Source organism: Cupressus sempervirens, chromosome 4, assembly GCF_028749045.1.
Source record: "Cupressus sempervirens isolate cs-2001-9-10 chromosome 4, ASM2874904v1, whole genome shotgun sequence".
Taxonomy (NCBI): Eukaryota; Viridiplantae; Streptophyta; class Pinopsida; order Cupressales; family Cupressaceae; genus Cupressus; species Cupressus sempervirens.
Window position 1 is genome coordinate 510837181 of NC_143121.1, and position 7197 is coordinate 510844377.

Genomic DNA, 7197 nt, shown 5'->3' on the forward strand with positions numbered 1-7197 from the left:
GCATGGAAAAATAAGTCAACTTTGACCATTTAAGACTTTTACCTTAGGAATTAAGCCTTAGTATGTGATGTTTAAGTCATCCGAGATACGCATAGTTGCACTCTTAGAATTGGGAGAATTTTGAAGAGAATGACACAGATTATAGAGATTACTAAGATCATGGGAATAGATGAAACCTCAAAGCCATATGTGGGAAATCCATGGCATCATCTAGTTTTCCATGCCAACATCACATTTCAAGTTTCCAATATTTCTGCAGTGGGTGAAAAAACAATATTGATATGGTAGTTTGCAAATAATTTTCAATTAGTGGCAGTTAGATTAGTTGAAACTCAAATAATCTTTAATCTAATGCTATGTAAATTGGTATCGTTCATATTGTCAGCCATAGAAATATAACCTTGAGAAGCAAAATCATCACCTAAATTCATCATGTTGAATTCACTTCCGTTGGAGATGCTAGGCACTGTAAGAACCACAATAACTCTTCTACTTAAGTTATTATTTACATCTTCTACTGACCTTAACATCTCAACATTCAACATTTAAAATTAGCTCAGCATTCATATTGCAGATCACTTCAAATCAGGAATGCAAATTTGAATTTTACCTAGTTCTCCCTAAAAAATATCTCATTGTTTGTCATGACTCAAAGTTCAGCATGCTTTTTATTTGGAGTTATCATGATGATTTGACTTTTGACCAAGACTATGTATGACTCGACTTGTGTCAAGTACCTTTATATTTTATTTAGACTTTACAAATTCGATGATATTAGATGGATAAAATTTACTTGTTGTCGATATAGTGATTTTGTTATATGATTTATCATACAAGATTTTGATATGATGGATAAAATTATCATTGTTTTTTTTAATGTTTAATTTTGATGATGTATGAATAATGTTTAAAAATTCATATTATCAAATATAATGATGTTATGAAATTTCAATAAGATATATCGTAATTTAAGATGTTAATTTATTTATCATCATGTTGGCAATACTGATGCATCTGCATGTTTGAGGTTGTGAGTGTGCAGGTACTGAAGACGAAAGGGTGGTTGAAGTAGAGGATTTTAGCTCCTCGGCAGGGTTGGTCCGAAATTTGTATGGTGTAGTCACACACACACACACTTAATGTATTTTATTTTCGAATAAGTCATTTGTTTGATTTTACCTCTAGTTAATTATATAGATTTGTAAATATGTAGAATGGTGAATAGAATTCATAAATTGTCTTCTCTTTACTAAATATTTTGATATAGATTTTGTTTTTTTTTTAATTAAATAAATATTATACTTTAAATATATTTTCCATTAGACATTATAAGCATGAATTTGAAATGGTGATTATTAGTTGGAAAATTAAATGATAATTAATAGTTTTCCTATTATGAATTAGTAAAAAAAAATGAAAATTTAATGAATTGCGAGTATTAAAAAACTTGTGAAGCCAAGTGTAAGGGGGAAGTAATCGATTTGGTAGTTGAAATAGGTTGGTGGCAGATTTTATTAAATTTCCATCACATTATATTGCAAGAAAAGATGGGTCAAACTAGAAGAGAAGGTAGAAAACATTTTTATTTAAACAAGTGCAGGCCGATTTTTAAAGGCAGAGAGAACAAGATTTGGAAGAAAATAGGGAAGAGAAATAGGAAAAGACATTTTTATAATTAAAAAAAGGAGAAAATCAAGAGAAAGAAAGGAGGAAATCTAAAGAATTTTTTTAGATTGAGGATCCAAGAATAGAGAATCAATAGAAAAAGGTGAAGGGGGATGATGCAAAGATCAAGTGTTAGTTGAGTTGGAAGAAGACTCATACGTAAGCTACATGTTCCTAAATCATTTTAACTTCAAATCTCAAGCCTATTGGTTAATATTATTATATGCTATGTTTTAATTAGATATTTATTATTCATATTGATTTTTTGATGGAGGTATTGGGGGTAAAAATGATGTCTGTATAATTAATCAACAATTATTTATTAAAAGACAAATGTTGTGATATTGCTATCAAGATTTAACTGTGTGATTTTTGAGTCAAACTCATCGACCCATATTTCATGAGTAGTGATTCAATATGAATCTATCTCTCATGAGAATAAATGTAACACTTAGCACTCATTGGATCTAGGTGATGCTCACAGGGGTGAAGCACCGGGACTTCTTGGGAGGTCACCCATCCTAGTACTACTCCAGCCTGAGCGCGCTTAACTATGGAGTTTCCTCCATGGTTAAATCCAAAGCTTGCAACCCCATTTGTAAAACCTTCACCAAGTGTTGTGCCTTATGAACCATTCACTAGACACTGTTGGGTCAACTAATTAGCCGATAGGCTTTCCTTCTGGAGTTCACTCCAGTCGAAAATTGACTCACACCATTAAACCAGGTTATTTTTCGACAAGCAATTTATTTTTGAAACATGGTTTACTAGTCACTATTTAAAATAATGTGATAGCTTATGTGGCATGAATGTTGTTTGATTTCAAAATCAACAGTGTGTGTGGGGGACGCTATGTGTTTGAACGGTGATCTTATTTCAGATATCTTAGGCCGTGCGGATGGCAGAACACTCGCAAAAGTAGGACGTGTTTCTTCCCAATTTTGGTTTTGTGCAAGGCAAGAGAGTCTTTGGGAAGAGGCATGTTCGAATCGTTGGCCTTCCACAGGGGACACAGATGCCAAACAATTCATCTCTTCTCAATTGGGCAGGTTCAAAAATTTCTATGCAAGTTGCTTCCCTTTCATTGATTATGATCAGTCTGAGTCTCCTGTATCAAATTCAAGGCTCAGTGGGTTGAAGAATCTGGGTTATGCTAATAATCCATCTGATTTTATGTGTCTTGTGGATGTGAAATACAAAAACAAGTTCGTCTTTTCTAAAGTTTTGTGGGGCATCCCTTGTCCAGGGGATTTTGAGGGGTGGTTCAGCAATTGCCCATTTAGGATTGATCTTATTAACTTTGATGAGGGTCACACTTGCCCTGATGATTTTCCCACAACTGTGCTTGGGGACATCAACAAGGGCAGTGAATTTTGGGGCACTTGTTGGAAAATATTAGGCTGAGTTGGATATTGATAAACAGGAAAATAGGGCAAGTTGCTAATCTTTCAAGATGGACTCCCTTGTTTGGGCAAAAGCATTGGTCATCTGATAAGGATTCTGTCATATGTTTTTGTAAGAACTGCCCCTGCAATACAAATGCCACATCAACAATCTCCATAATATGCAAAAAAATCAACGAGAGTCAAAGTCTTTTGAATATTGATCAGTCAACTTTAGTTGATTAACTATCATTAACGTTAACAGAAATGATACATATACATAAATGCTCAAATTAAAAAGAAACTGTAAATTCATTACCAGATTACTAATATCAGATACCAGGTGTCATAACCATGATGACCAAGTTGAAAAGAGCTCCAGAACCTGTCTAAGAACACAAGGGTGAGAATATTGTAGGAGTGCTTTACCACCCTACCATGAAGTTGTTAAGCTTCCCCGAAATCTTTCCTGACATGAAAGATACCCAGCCCGGCAACGAGAGAGTCTAAACAAGTAAAAATTAGAAGAGTAATAGAACTGTGTTACACAAATAATGTCAGAACATTCATTGGTCAACAAGATAACAAAGAAACATTCTCTTAGTTATCACTTTAGCATTACAATCTCATCTCCATCATTAAAAAAAAAAAAAAAAACCTAACATGGTTTAACCAACCTTAAGTTCCATATACTCATCAACATACAAGGATTACCAATAATTCTCTATTGAAACATGTTATAAATATGCTTATATTAAGCCAATCACAAAGCTAACAATGGAACTCTTTTTGCATCAATTAATATGCCTAGCATGTTATCCCCAAAAGTGAACAAGATTGGATTGTTGATATCCACAATTATATCAAGTTAATCACATATGCATTACATAGTTTTATCCAAACATGAAAGTGGAAATAAGTACATCATATTCATTTCCTACCCTTTCCTAATAGTTCACATACAACACCCATCTACACATTGGTAGGACATAATTTTGAAAGATGTTAATGCAAGTATATTTTCCCTTGAGCAGTTTCATATAAAAAGAGATTTAACTCCTCTAATAAAATTATCTCATCTAATCATTCTTCATAATGAAATATTTGTAGTGAGGGGAATCTTATACAATATAAAAAATTGTTAATTTTAGAAAATTACAATACCAATCGTAATGATCACTAAACAATTGTCAATTAGTTCATTGCTTAGTTATCGCTTCCCAAAGTACACTTTATGATTTTACAATCAATGTTTTTAACCACTTATAGACCCCAAAACATAAGTTATTAAAATGAATAGAATTTCAAGACAACTATGTTTTGACAATTAACCTATTCAAGGTGTCCTAACAATACTCAAACCGAATTATTTTGTATGTCATTAAGGATTCATCAGCAAAACCTATGATGACATAATTTTTCTGCCTTGTTATAGTACAGCCTATGAATTAGCTTTTGTGAATATGGGTTTAAGTAACAAGGCTTTTTATATATGTGTCTATCAAATGCAAACCAACCCCCTTTGAGAACATCCAATTCAGAAAGGCACAATTTAACGTACTAATGTGAACAACAATTAAATACTATAACAAAAGCAAATAAGCTATATCAGACTTCTCAGTCACATCCGATGCACCAAGACATTAAAAAAAAAAAGGTAAATTTTTGTAAGTGAGACAACTCCTTAAATCAGACAACTAAAATCTAATAGCAATATCACAATTTGACTTGCTGTGGAAATTATCTCCTACTTATCAATTCCTTAATAGTTAAATTTACAGATTTTGCTAAGAAAAGAAAAAGGCAAGCTGAATCCATATTATTAAGATAAAACTCATGCAAAAATCAGATCCAAAAACAACTTCTTACAAATCTACAATTATAAAAACCTGATGGCATTAGATAAAAGTTGACCAACCAATGGCCTTTTCTACGAAAAATGAATAAACTTTTCATGGCAGAAGTGCGTGGAAGAAAATACTCAAGAAAAGGAGTAAGGTCGCAAAATCGGGTCATATTTATATGATCTTGGTTTAGGTTTTTTTTTTTTCCATTGATCAAGATGTTGAGATTTTAGGAATTAGGGCATTATCCCACAGCTGCATTACATCTATAGGGAAAACTAAGTATTTAACATACAATTTTCTAACATAATAACCAAAAATATAGCTCCAATTATTTTTCCTTGTCTTTGATAATAAAATTAAAATGTAGTTAGAGAAACTAATGGAAGTCTTGCTGCAAACAAGGAATCATAAATAACCAGTGCCGAATATCTAGCGTTGTCTATGCACATCCGTTCTAAGTTGGGAAGTACAGAAATGGTACCTCCTGTCTCTAAATCAAATTCATCAAAGTAGACTGTGACTAAGATATTACGGCTAGAAGACGTGTAACAGCAGTACCCTATTCCAATAAATAGTTTACAATGAACTTGAAGCAATACCCAAAATTTCAACTTGAACATTTAAGCTATTAAGGAAAGAACATGACAAATTCGCTGGTAACTAAATTCTGCCTCTGTGCACTCCAGACTTCTTCCTTCTTCCAATGATGTCCCCAAGAATTCCTCTTTCGAGTCCTCTGACAGGCCCGTTCCAATTTGCTGATCTAAATGCCAATCCGATAGTTATTAAATATAGTCTGATGTAGTTTGTCACGGAAGATTGATGCCTAGAGCAAGATTCTGGGCACCCCACTTAGAGCCAAATCACACAATTGTTTTAAGAAATTTGAACTGCCGACGATATCCCCCCGTGTAACTGAATTGTTCCATTGATAACTTCCTATTTTGTTTTACAATCATGTAACTGACCCAATATAATATATCCAGAAACTGATCATACAAAGTTAAGATAACTGAGCTGAGCATGCAGATTGAAGATATCATGGGAGCTCGTTTTAATGGGAGAAATAGTCTGCTAATCCTAGAAAGAGCTCTATATTGTAGGAGTATGGACCAAAATAAGATTTTGGAATCCTGTGAAAAATACTTGAAAGAACAGAGGATACTCAAGGAAGAGAAAATTAGGAAAGAAGGCCGCCTTGATGCTTTCTTTGTTCTAACTGGGATTATTGCATTCGCTTCATTTTAGGGTTTTCTTTTCTGATAACCAATGATGCTATGGTTCAAATGCTAAATATGTTAAAATCAAGAATGCAAAAATCAGCCCAATTCCTTGTACAATTATAATTACACTGTTTATTCACTTAGATCGATTTATTGGGTCACTGTGATTGCAAATTGGCCTGTACAGGTTCCCTACTTCCAGTTTCGCTTGGTGAACTTTCATCCCTATATATCTCATCTTAGCACATGATTAATGGCATGCTAATTATTCATTTGACCTTAGAAAGGAAACGTGAACTATATCTATCTACTACTAAATATTGCCAGAATCCATTTTTCTCCTTGGCCAACATATCTGAACTAGTTCAAAATCCTTCTCACGCTTAGTTACAAAACAAAATCAGGTATAAATGGGCCCTATTGGCTTGCATCAAGGGAAATTTGTTTTCTCATTTCAAAAGTTCCATAAAACAATCATTATGCTTGTTAATGAACATAAGAAGAAAAACTGTGCTACACAAGGTAATCAACACAATTATATATATATATATATATTGTGAATTTAATTAAAATGATATATTTTTAAAATAATATTAATTATAAAGAATATAATATTTCCATACCTACATATTTGTTTTAATAACTACAAAAGTGGAAAGTGGGGTGGCTAAAGGCAAGGGGAATCCACCTCGATGTTGGAAGGTTTGTGACAAACTATGACAATTTGGGGATAATCTTTATATCATTTTTAGTTGGTAATTTGTATTTAAAAAAAAATTCACGTGCAATAATTTATTTTAATAATTTGAACAAAAAAATTCTACTTGTAGGTTGTCATAAAAGATAAATAGAATAACTTAATTCATTCCTCTATTTTACAATAACTATCCCTTTGTCATTTACATTTAGAATTGTGCAACAAAATCAACTTTAGAAGAAATACCATTTCAAAATATACCACTTTTTACACCTATTCCTTAAAAATCTCCCCTTTTCAAGTGCAACATATATTGCTTCTGATCGACTTAGTGCATGTTATAGATGCTAATAGAAACAAAACCTCAATGTTTTAATATATTT

General features: G+C 32.6%; 1 pseudogene; it reads left to right on the forward strand.

Annotated features, from left to right (window-relative positions):
- The first annotated feature begins 2517 nt into the window (after nucleotides 1–2517).
- Nucleotides 2518–6142, forward strand: LOC149562178 (F-box protein At2g27310-like; annotated as a pseudogene).
- Nucleotides 6143–7197: the final 1055 nt, after the last annotated feature.